Consider the following 13006-nt stretch of genomic DNA (forward strand, 5'->3'; position numbering starts at 1 on the left):
GACTTGCTCTAGGCTGGGGGGTGTCTGCAAACTCTGTAAAGGGTCAGATAATAAATATTTTAATCTTCGAAAGCCACTTGGTCTCTGTTATGGTTGCTCACCTCCACTGTTGTAAGGCGAAAACACCATAGATAACTCATCAGTGAATTAGCTGAAGGTTCTAAAACAACAACAACAACAACAACAAAAACCCACTTTATTTACAGAATCAGGTAGTGGGCTGGATTTGGCCTGCAGACCATATGTACTTTGACAAGCCCCACACTAGGCCATATATCTAAGGTGATTTGAAGCCGGGTCTGATAACCTCATAATGCCGACCCTGTCCTGGTATCACTCTGAGGAGGTGTCATGGAGAACACCATCAAGAGAGGCTACAGGACAGGAGACAAACCTCATCCCCTTGGGCATTTTGTGAAGGACTGACCTCTTCCAGCTTAGCTGGTTCTGAGGCCAAGTGGTTCTCTCTCTCAGGTGCACCTGCCATCACCTCTACTCATCTTTAATAAGGCATCAGTGGACCTTTTGGCCCAAAGATAAAGTATCTCCCACAGGCCCCAGGTGTCAAGTTCAAAGCAAAGTACAAAAAGAGATCTTTCAGGACAAACCAACACCCCGTACAGCTCTGGGATCAATCAGGCCCACCTGGAGTTCTTTCTCTTTTCATTTAATAAACTGGTCCTTCGGTCAAGGGCATCTGAATATGCTAGATATTGGATTGGCTATTTCAATTGTAGTTCTTCAAAGCTTCCAGAATGCTGAAAAGTATTCATAAACCTGTGCTTGCTGTCAAGGTACAGGCATTTACCTGGGAGGGAATGGCCATATGTGACATGCACTGATTTGAAGCCATTTTCCATTGTGGAACAGTCCTTGGGAAGACCTTAAGAGGGTTCATTTTCATTTTTGGATAGAATCAAATGATGGCCATTATTTCTTCGGTGGAGATTGCTCCCTGGAAGTCAGCTGCAAAATGCAAAAGCGTGTCCAACAAGCTGTAATCTCGGGGCCCTTTGCAGAGGCCTCTATTATATTGTTAACCTCCCTAAACAGAATTGTTTTCCTTGTTCTAAGAATGGTAGGCAGGGGTCACATTGCAAAAGCCTAGAGACGGCATGCTAAGGATGTCAGATTGGATACTGCAGGGAACTGCTAAGAAGGGGAGTGTCTTGCCCCAGCATACATTTAAACATACACTGGGCAACAGGATGAGTGTGAGGAAGGCAGGAGGGTTTTAGAATAATCCATGAGAGAGATGAGAGACTATGAATGGGGGAGGGGGTGGGGGGGAATGGGGAGGGATGGAAAGGAGAGGCATCAGGGATAACTCATATTGCTATTTAAATTGTAGACTGAAAGTTAGCGGAGTGGATTTGTGAGCAAAATGCTAAGAGCAAACAAGGCTTTTCTTGGGAGAAGTAGAAAAAGATTGCGGCTCATGCTGAAATGTAGGATTAAGCTAAGCAGCAAAGGCTCAGAGAGAGGAGGATGGACTATAGTTAGCAGGCTTTAGTCCCCACTCACTATTTGCTATGGACACCTGAGTTTTGCTCAATATTATGAAAGGTGCAGACAAATGAAGCTTCCAACCTCCTTCTCTATTTCCAAGTATATCAGCACCCTGAGCCCTTCCTGTACAGAAATTCTACACATTCAGGGCAATACCTATCAAAATATCATCAACATTTTTCACAGAGCGGCAACAAATAATCCCAAAATTTTTATGAAACCAGGAAAGACCCTAAGTAGCCAGAAGAGAGTTGAAAAAGAAAACTACAGCTGGTGGCATCACAATGCTGGGCTTCAGATTCTATTACAAAGCTGTCATCATCAAGACAGCATGGTACTGGCACAAAAACAGACACATAGATCAATGGAAAGAATAAAGAACCCAGAAATGGATCCTCAACTCTATGGTCCACTAATCTTTGACAAAGCGGGAAAGAATGTCCATTGGAAAAAAGATAGTCTCTTCAACAAATGGTGTTGGGAAAATTGGACAACCACATGTAGGAGAATGAAACTGGACCATTTTCTTATATCATACACAAAAATAAACTCAAAATGGATGAAAGATCTAAATGTGAGACAGGAATCCATCAAAATCCTATAGGAGAACTAAGGCATCCTCTTTGACCTCCGCCACAGAGACTTCTTGCTAGGCACATCTCCAAAGGCAAGGGAAACAAAAGCAAAAATAAACTATTGGGACTTCATCAAGATAAAAAACAAACAAACTTTTGCACAGCAAAGGAAATAGTCAACAAAACTAAAAGGCAACCTAGAGAATGGGAGAAGATAGTGGTAAATGTCTTAGCAGATAAAGGGCTAGTATCCAAGATCTGTAAAGAACTTATCAAATTCAACACCCAAAGAACAAATAATCTAATCAAGAAATGGGCAGAGGACAGGAACAGACATTTCTGCAAAGAAGACATCCAGATGGCCAACAGACCCATGACAAAATGCTCAACATCAGGGAAATACAAATCAAAACCACAATGAGATACTATCTTACAATAGTCAGAATGGCTAAAGTTAACAAGTCAGGAAATAACAAATGTTGGCGAGGAAGCAGAGAAAGGGGACCCCTCTTTTATGACTGGTGGGAATACTAGCTAGTACAGCCACTCTGGAAAACAGTATGGAGTTTCCTCAAAAAGTTAAAAATAGAGCTACCCTTCACCCCAGCAATTGCATTACTGGGTATTTATCTCTACAAATGTAGAGATCCAAAGGGGCACCTGCACCCCAATGTTTATAGTAGCAATGTCCACAATAGCCAAACTATGGAAGGAGCCCAGATGTCCTTTGACAGATGAATGGATAAAGAAGATAAAGAAGACACACACACACACACACTGGAATATTACTCAGCCATAAAAAAAATGAAACCTTATCATTTGCAATGACGTGGATGGAACAGAGGGGGTTATGCTGAGTGAAATAAGTCAATTAGAGAAAGATAATTATCACACAATCTTCACTAACATGTGGAATTTAAGAAACAAAACAGAAGATCATAGGGGAAGGGAAGAAAAATAAGGCAAAACATCAAAGAGGGAGACAAAGCACAAGAGACTCTTATTCATAGGAAACAAACCAAGGATTGCTGGAGGGGAGGTGGTTGGGGACGGGGTAACTGGGTGATGGACATTAAAGAGGGCATTTGATGTGATGAGCACTGGGTATTATGTGCAACTGATGAATCACTGAACTCTACCTCTAAAACCAATAATACACTATATGTTAATTAATTGAACTTAAATAAACTAAAAAAAAAAAAAAGAAATTCAAGAGCCACCCTTGCCACTAAGCATTTATAAAATACATGGGTTTTGCAGCAAGCGCAGTAGTCTTCAAAACGAAGATCAGTGACTCTGGCTTCTTGCTTAAATATAAATGAAATCATCCTGCTTTGTAATTATTATCACAAACACAGACTAATATTTAGATGGCTCCCCTCTTGACAAAAAGAACAAACAAATATCCTTCACAACAAAGTATTAACTACAAAAGAACAACGCTATAGAGAAGCCCTCCTAGGTTAGTTGTGGCTGTTTCCAAAATAGCAGCTGAGGCAGCCACCTTAAATATGGAGATCACTGTGGAAGGCAAACGTCCGTTCTGCCCTCTCAAAGCCTGCCAGGACTTAGAGACTGCATCACAGATCAGTGCCACCCACAATCAAGGGGCCAAGAACTTTGGGTAATTGGTGAAACTTTACCAATCGTCTCCAGAGCGTATCAGATGCCGGCAGAGAGCAGCAGGTGCTACTAAAGGCTTTCTTCGTACCCTCTCTCCTTTCGCTCAGGCCAGTTCATTAGCTGCCAACAGGCTGTAGCCTCCTCTCCCCGCTGTGGCTACCTGACACCGCTTTGGGCTTTGTTCCTGCACCACTGGAACTCCGTGGCAAAATCAGATCCAAGTGAGTCTTATCACGGGTACTGCAGGGCAGCCTGTTCTCAGGTTTTAGATGCTTGGTGGCATTTGGCTTTTCTTTCTGCAGTTGCTATCCTGGCTATCTCCCTGACCTGCCCTCTTGGCTGTAACTTCTAACCTATCCATTGAAAGCTTACCACAAACTAGACTCTCTGTGGCTCTAAAGTGTGCAGGGCCATGGGCCCCATCCTTGGGGACAAGATAGGTTTGCTGGGGAGAGAGGAATGTACACATAGAACACTCTCTGAACAGCATGTAATTTCACATTTTCTAGTCTCCTAGAGAGGCCTTCTCCACGTGTCTGTTGGATATCAGTGCCAAATCAGAGGTACAATGTGAGAAAATAAAATATTTCTTCTTGGGGGGTCATAAAGAGTCATCTGTCACATTTATGGGGAAAGTGTAGACAAAGGTGGGTCATATGTACCTGGCTGGGTGTTTAGGGAATAGAAAATGCTCATACACAGGGACGATATATCTTCTACTAAGGTCATTAGATTTGTTTTTGTGCCATATAAAAGTTAGCTCTGTCTGTATGGGGTTTTTTTGTTTGTTTTTATTTTTTTATTTTTTTTTTCAAGGATTTAAAGACTTTTAAATTTTTTTTTATTATTTAAAGCTAGTCCCTAGGATCATAATAGGCATCTCTAGGAATCTAGGTAAATGCAGGTAAGGAATGGAACAAATGTCTTATTTCAGTGTAAACCTGAACAATCCGGTCCCAATGAATCCTATTCCTTTTTAGTTTCTCATCCCCTCTCTGCAAGGTAACACGGGAATGATACCAACAGAAAAGAGGACCAGAACTCTCAAGGGAGCTTCGAGCTCTTTTGTTTTTCTTCATTCACTGATGTCTCTACCTTGAAGAAACTGTATTTAAGACCCTGGTGAGACTTGGCTACAAAGCATTCTGTTCAGACTTTTGTTCTGGAAGGAAGAAAAAAAAAGCAGTTCCAAAGAGTTGATCTTACTTTTTTGCTTCTGAGCTCTGTCTGTCGAAAGAACATTCTGCTAATTAGTCAGACAGCCGGTGAGTTGGGGCTGCTTGGTTTTTTAAGGGAATAGGCACCAAGTGGAAGTATCTCTGACAGTTGGGATTTCTGCTTTCAGTTTGCTAACACTGAGTTCCTCTCCGTTGTGATCAAAAAAGTCCAGCCCTTCTGTGGTTCCAAGCAGCACTGAATATTTGAACACAGGCCTGTGTGTGGGGTGGAAGAGGAAACTCGCTAGGAGGTCAGGTCTGGGGTAAACAGCATGACTGAGTAGTGGGAGAATGGACTGTATCCCTATAGACACCACAAAATGGATCAGTATTTCTTGGCTCATTTACCCCAGGCCTTTGGGTTGGTTCATTGTCCTTGGCAGTCTTTAACTTTTTCTTCTGTTCTGTGTCTTGTTTTATACCAAGAACTGTAACATAGACGTTAAAATCAAACAGACATGAGTTCCAGTCCTGAGTCTCCCTGCTTACATTGGACAAGATTCCTAAGCTTTTAAGTCTCTGATTTTCATCTGTAAAATGGGGATAATAATAACATTTCAGGTTACTGTGAGGGTCGACCACAGTAAAGTACAAAGTACACAGCCCATTGCTTAATCCGTAACAGATGCTCAGGAGTTGATTTCCTTTCTTGTCCTGACTTTTCCACTTACTAGCTGTGAGACTTTTAGCAAATCATCAAAATGTGCCTGGCCTCAGTTTTCCTTATCTTTAAATTGGGTAGAAGGAGGACACGATGATAATGCCTGCTCACTGGGATGTCCTGAGCTGTGTCTGGACAGATATGTTTGCAGCTATGGGTGATGGCCACTGCTGTGAGACCTGCCTGGGGGCTCAGTGGTCGACTTCACAGCCATTGCCTTTGGGGAAGGAAGGGTGTCAGGCTTTTGTCTGAGAAGTCAGGGGGTATGTCTTCTCAGACATGAGATGTAGGAGGTGGAGGTGGGAAAACCCTGTGGGCCTACTCCTTGCAGGTGGACATCCTGAATGCAAATAGTGATTTTCTTCTTCCTTTGGAAAATATGATGGCTAATTATTATGTATCAACTTAACGGGGCTATATAGGGTGCCCAGACATCCGGCCAAACATTATTCTAGCTGCATCTGTGAGGGTGTTTCTAGATGAGATTAACATTTGAATCGGTAGACTGAGTAAAGCAGATTGCCTTATCCAATGTGGTGGGCCCGTCAAAAATGTCAAAGGCCCAAAAAGCGGCAACAGGATAACCATCCCAGGAGTAAGCAGAAACCACTCCTGCCTGATTGCCTTCACATGGGACTTTGGTCTTTTCCTGCTTTTGGACTTGAACTGAAACATTGGCTATTCCTCTGTCTTGACCGTACACAGTTTCAGACTGAAACTTCCCCCATCAGTTCTCCTGAGTCTCCAGCTTGCCGATCTTGGGACTTGTCAGTTTCCGTAACTGCATGAACCAGTTCCTTATAATAAGTCTCTTGTAGATGTATTCTATTTCTTTGACTAATACAGAAGATCTCTCATGTGTCACTCTTTCCTCTCTCACTTCTTCTGTCTTAATCCAAACTCTTCTCATCCCAGATATGAACAGCAGCTGAATGAATCTTTTTGCTTTCAGCCCCCAGATTAGTCTTTCTAAAATTCCAATTACTTTTTGTCTTTTTTCTACTCAAAAACCCAAAGGCCCCATCACTGAGCAAGGATCCCTCAGTCTGATATTCAAGACCCTCTACTCTGGCCCCCTTTATTGCACTCCCCCCCCCCCACACACACACAAACTGTCCACTTATCTGCTGGGATCTCAGCACTATTTTCCAAGGAAGTGCATGGTAGCATTTTTTTGCTGGTTTGTTTCTCCTTTCAAGATCACACTGGATTTCAATGAAAGAAATGATATTCAGGGGAAATGTTCTTTAAAACTTCTTTTCTGATGATCATTTGATAATCTTCTTGAAATCTAGTTTTAAAAATGGAAATAATTTAGGGGTTTTTTTTCTAGATAGAAAAGAATAGAGAATAAAAGGATAAAAATTTTTTTTAAGAAGAAGACTAGAAAGAAAGATATAGAGAGGTATATCCCTCTGGCTTCACAAAAGGCCATTTTACATATTTTTAAAAAGGAATTGTCATGTATACACTTTGACACATCTTTATACATCGTATTAAAAATATCTTGTGAATGTCTCTCATATCAATAAATATAGATCTCAATAATAATTTTTAATGACCATTTAGGGGTAGAATAAAATGTATTTAATCAGTCCTGTCCTGATAAATACTTAGCTTATTTCAATGTTTCAGTTTTGCAAACAACCCAATCATGTATCTCTAATTATTATTATTTTTTAAATGGGCCCGTTTTATTAGCCTCCCAGACCGCAGGTGAATGGTGAGCTATTGTTATTCAAATGGTTGATATTATCTTTACATAAATCAAGGTAACGCCCAACAACATCTTAAGTCTTTAAATCAACCTGCCTTTTCCTATTCTAATTATTTTCTTGAAAGAAATTCTCAATGTGTGACATTATAATTTGTATAGTTGGGTCTGGAAAATTGTATTGCTTTTTTTAATTAAAAAAAGATTTTATTTATTTATCTGAGAGAGAGACAGAGAGAGAGAGAGAATGAGCGGAGGGAGGGGCAGAGGGAGAGGGAGAAGCAGGCTCCCCAGTAAGAAGGGATCCTATAGTGGGATCCATCCCAGGACCCCGGGATCGTGACCTAAGCCGAAGGCAGACACTTAACCAACTGAGCCACCCACGTGCCCCTGGATTGATTTTAGAGACAAAATTTGCAGTTGTTCACTCTAAACAGAAGAAAATAGATAAGAAAAAGAGGATAAAATATTCCACAATTCCATCCCCCCAGTGATCAACTCTCCCAAGGTCTGGGCAGTAATGTGTCCTGGAGTTGACAGAATACTTCCTGCAGGGTTCTGATCATTTCCTTTTGTTTCCCTATTTATCAAGTGGTCAAAAGTTTATTTGGATTCACGTAGTGTAAAGCCCGTTGATGTCTTCACATTCTACACATTATTACTATTTTTCTTAGAGCTTAAAATTAGATATTTCAGCAAAATCAAGGTTAATTCTAAGATGATACATTACAAATGTCAAGACTGAAAATCATGTCTCTACTGATGTGTCTTAACATCCATATATATAAATACATTTTTTTTTTTTAAGCTTCAGGCTCCTGACCTGGAAAATGATACGATACCACAACGCTGCGTCACCTTCCTCCAGACACAGAGTTCATCATGTGTTAGAAGTTCCCATCCACCCACATCATCGCTTTTTGAGGAAACAGGACTTCTGTCTGGATTATTCCATCTTTATATTGTCCTTCTTCATTGCCTTGCCATTCCCTAGGACACACCGGGTGAGCACCCTGAGTTTGGGAAGGCCCCTCACTCTTTTTAGATTTCCCTCTGCATAGTGCAGTGTCGGCTTATAAGAGCTGCTTATGTAATCAAGTTTGGATCCAATTATCTATTAGAATAACAACAGTAGGACAGTGAGAGAAACAGAGACACGTGACTTCAGGGGCCTTGGGCAGATGTGCCTTCTTAGGGCCCTCTTCCACTTAAAAAAAAAAAACAAAGATTTAAAATCATATTGCATTGGGAGAAGGCAAATAGAATCCAGACTGGATTTATTATTACATATTCATTATTTTTGTTCTAAAGATTTTATTTATTTGGCAGACAGAGATCACAAGTAGGCTGAGAGGCAGGCAGAGAGAGGAGGAAGCAGGCTCCCCACTGAACAGAGAGCCCGATGCGGGGCTCTATCCCAGGACCCCGGGATCATGACCCGAGCCGAAGGCAGAGGCTTTAACCCACTGAGCCACCGGGCGCCCCTACATATTATTTTAGTCCTTTTTCTTCTTACTTTAAAAGAAATAAAACAGGTCCATAGGTAAGGAGTCTAGTGGAGAGAGTGCCCATCTGTGTGTTGAAAGCTAAGGACAAAGGCACTTCTAGAGGGAAATTATTCTGGGATTAGCCAGGACTTTTGACTTCTGCAATGTTCTTTGGTAGCTTGCTGTCATGCCCACAGTGGTTTATGTGTACTAGTCTCATGGAAGCAACACACCAGCCCTCTGTGTTAATTACAATTATTATTTCTCATTTTACAGAAGTAACCAAGGCATACGGGGCTGAAATTAAAGCTCAAGTCATACAGTTACTAAATGGTGAGACTGGGATACCATTTATTGCATACTACTTCTTGGCCAGCTGCTGTGTGCCAGACACTGTCCAGGCCCTGGGAAATAGCAGTGAGCACACCCTGGACAGTTTCATCCTCTGTCTGATTCCATAAGCAGCTCTGTGTCTTGTGGATGGAAGGCAATGATGTCTCATTCCAAAGGGAGGGGAGGCTGGTCCCTGAAGGCAGATGGGTGAAGCCAGAGGCTTCCTGTGGGATGTGGAGTGAGCCTAGAGAACAGATGGAAGGAGGGGGAATGGTGCAGCGGAGGGAGCTCAGTGTGGGCTGCTCAGGAGGGGAGACCCTGTCTCTGAAGCAGGAAGTTCAGTCTGGCTCAGGCAGGAGACAAGAAGTCAGGGCCCAGTCGCTCCAGGGCTGAGGGCCCAGGAGTTTTATTTATTCCGAGGTTGGGAGCATTCAGCAAAGGGTTGTCGGCAGAGATAATGAGAACGATTGCAGAGCCGGTGTAACAACTGAGGTAAGAAATGACGAAGATGGTGGAAGCGGAGAGAAGTGGACAGGTTGGAGCGAGGGTGAGGCAGTAGAATGTGCGGGGTTCGGAGTCCAGGTGGATGTTGCGGGGAAGGAGGCGGGTCAGGTATCATGCCCGGACTTCTGGAATGCACAGTGATCACTCTTCCTTCCATGTCTTTGCAAAGAGTGCTTGCTGCTTCTGACTGGACCCTTTCCCCCTTTTCACCCAAATAACCCTGCTTGCCATTCCGCACTCAGCTCTGGAGTCACCTCTCTCTGGGGAACTTCCACAGCTGTCGGGATCCAGCAGGAAAGAGGTGGCATTATTACTGAGTAACAGGGCAGAATTAGTAATGGGATTAGTTATAAAGATGTGAGCAGGTTTAAGGAAACCAAAATGTGGTTTTAGATTAAAAAAAAAAAAAAAAAAAAAAGCTAGCAGTACTGCTACCATCCCAGAGATTAGAAAGGACAAGGGGAGAGAAGGTTACAAGATGCGAGAGGAAAGAGATAGACCCTCAGCCATCCGGCATCCTTCCTAAGGGATACAGCCATTCTGCAATGATCCTAGAGGAGGAATCTTGGAGAATTAGTACCCCAGCCTCCCAGCCTTACCCTCTTCCTTCCCACTTACCTTTTGCTAGGGTTCCCCACTGACCAGATCCAACCACAACAGCAGGTACTGGAGTCCATGACTCATTGCCTACCAGCCAGCCCCACCGCACACAGCAAGCTTGAGAGAGGACCTGAGAGGCAATGGAAGAGACCCATGACATGTTCCCAGCCCCCAGCTGGAAAGGTATCTGCCCTGTCCTATCCATCTGTGTATCTTCCACACCTAGCACAGAGCCTGGCACCGAGGGAGGGCTCCATAAATGTTGAATACGCAAAGATCTCACTTAGTAAAGGTCTCAACTGCAAATCGCACAGAGAAAATAAATTTCTTAATCTATTATCAGCTGGTGCCGTGGGGTGGTTTGTGGCAAGAAAGAACAAGTTTCAGCATGAGAAGCTGGAAGTTAATGTCCCCTGAGGAACATGTACTTCCCAGTTTTATTTTTTTGGAGGGGGATCAGGGTGTCATCAGTCAACGAAACACACAGCAGCTTGCCCTATAGAGAAGAACAATTCCTACCAGAAGTTCACAAGAGTCTGCCATTCCTTTCTCTTTTGCAGCAAAGCTAACGCGTAACAACCAAAAGTAACGACAACATGATTTCCTGCAAATTATATAGGAGGCATCAAACAGAAAAGTGTGTTGGAAAATTAAATTTAGCAGGTCAAGGCAGCAGCACAGAACTCCCAGCTGTTTGCAGCTCTGCTGTGTTGATGGACTGACACAGGGCAGCCATCAGACATGGACAGGGTGACCGAGTAGCAGACCCCAGCCCCATGTCCTGTCTGCTCTTGCCACTCCATTTTCACAGCCATCCCAGGTCACTTCCTCTTTCAACCTGTCGTACGCTGAGGAAATGGGGGAAATTGTTCCGGCAGCACTTTTTATCACATACTTATTCTCTACCTGGATGTTCAAAGCCTTTTGATGAGAATCTCACATTCTGCCCTTAGTGACACACCATAACCCCTTGTAATTGGTTCTCAATCCTGTACCTACAGCTCCTCTCACTGTCAATTGTTAAAGAGGACCTTCTGCCTTCATGTCTTCACTTCGTTGGGAATTCTCACTTCTTCTCCTACCTCATAGGCACTCAAGGAAGACTTCTCATTAATAATCCACTTAGCTATACCGTGTCTCCATAGTAACTCTATACCTGGCTCAAAGTTGATGGCAGTTGTGTGCAGTGCCTAGGCTTCTCTCAGCCACTAATCCTGCAGATGGATGATTTTATTCCAGCCCCGCAAAGCCTAGAGAGCTCTGCCCTCCATCACAGGTCAGCAACGTTTCCCACTTGCTCCCTCGTTCCCCTTGGCCTCCAAACGCAGTGCAAACCGAGTTCCTCTGGGCACAGTGCGCATCAACAGAGACCGCTCTTCAACTTCAGAAATGTCCTTGGCACAAAGCGTACAAGCCTATCAGCCACCGGATGTCTCCCTCGTGTCCGTCTTGCAGGGCCATGGAGGAGATCTTGGTGGCCCTACACAGGAGGCCCGCCACAGCGTGGATCTGTCTGTTCTGAATCATCCTGTGTTAGGGAGGGAGTAAACAGTCCTCCATCGGTGCCCTGAAGCCAGAGCCAAAGACACAGGAATTTATGGATTAATTCCACGTTTCCTTCTCTGAGATCCTTGCTGTTGCACAGCTCTAGGTAAATGGTGCCCCCTGGGGCCGTCAGATGTGGTGGGCCTGGTGCGGAACATTGTCTTGAGCCCTGCAGGTCCAGTGGCTGTGTTGTTCGTGTGATGCATTCTTTGGTCTTCCCCACCCTGCTCTGTGTCCCAGGAAGCACATCTGTATGGATTGCAATTCCTTTGCCTTCCAAATTCCTTTTCTTTTCTCTCTTTCTTTTTTTTTTTTTTTTTTTAAGATTTTATTTATTTGACAGCGAGAGCTCAAGCAGGGTGAGCAGCAGGCAGAGGGAGATGGAGAGTGGGCTCTCCACTGAGCAGGGTGCCTGACGCTGTTCTCGATTCCAGGACTCTGGGATCCTGACCTGAGCTGAAGGCAGAAGCTTAATTGACTGAACCACCCAGGCGCCCCGCCCCCACCCTCCAACTTCCTGTAGGATAATGGGGAGCACCGGCAGGAGACTGGAAGGGGGAATGGAGAAGACTGGCCAGCAAATTTGCTTCCCTGCCAGGTGGCTGCCAGTTTGCCACTAAGAGCCCCGGGGCCCCTGTCAGGCAGCCTGTCCATTCAACGCCCTTCTCTGAGTTACGGATGGCAAACACGGATGGCCCCGGTGTGACTGGCCCCAGGCTATTGTGCTCTCCTTGGTTCCCCTCATCTTTCTAAGAGGTTCCCTCATTAAACTCTTTTAATTTGACTCCGTTTCAGTGTGCCATCACTGCTTTCTTGCAGTAACGTGGACTAAGTCTCTGTTAATTCTCTGGGATTTCTCCTCAGGTTCGTTACAGAGAGGCTGCATCTCCTCCTGAAGACAGGGCTTACCTTATTGTGGAGGAGAGACAGACAACAAACAGATGGCAAGTGTGATTTATGTGATTGTAGAAAGTGATAAGGGCTAAGCAACAACACAAATGTAAACAGGGTAATAGGAGGGTCACAGAGGGAGGAGGAGAGCTACTTATCTAGCTAGTGTGGCCTGGAAAGGCCTCTCTGAAGAGGTACCTCTGACCTCACTGCCAAAATAATGAGAACGAGGCAGTTGTCCCAATGTTGGGAGAAAGAATATTCCTGCCCGGAGCAGCAGATGGGAAGGGCCCCAGATGGGAAAGAGTTGGAACAGATTGGAACCCCGGGACCAGAGGAAGGTAGCA

General features: G+C 44.0%; 1 long non-coding RNA gene across 1 annotated transcript; it reads left to right on the top strand.

Moving 5' to 3' along the window:
- Window positions 1–3735: 3735 nt before the first annotated feature.
- Window positions 3736–12047, top strand: LOC101680069. The gene is made up of 4 exons (XR_199667.2): window positions 3736–3928; window positions 8108–8303; window positions 9063–9119; window positions 10252–12047. It is a non-coding gene; the product is annotated as an uncharacterized LOC101680069 (long non-coding RNA).
- The last annotated feature ends 959 nt before the right edge of the window (window positions 12048–13006 follow it).

This window comes from Mustela putorius, unplaced genomic scaffold (assembly GCF_011764305.1).
Source record: "Mustela putorius furo isolate JIRA1106 unplaced genomic scaffold, ASM1176430v1.1 tig00003834_pilon_pilon_pilon, whole genome shotgun sequence".
NCBI lineage: Eukaryota > Metazoa > Chordata > Mammalia > Carnivora > Mustelidae > Mustela > Mustela putorius.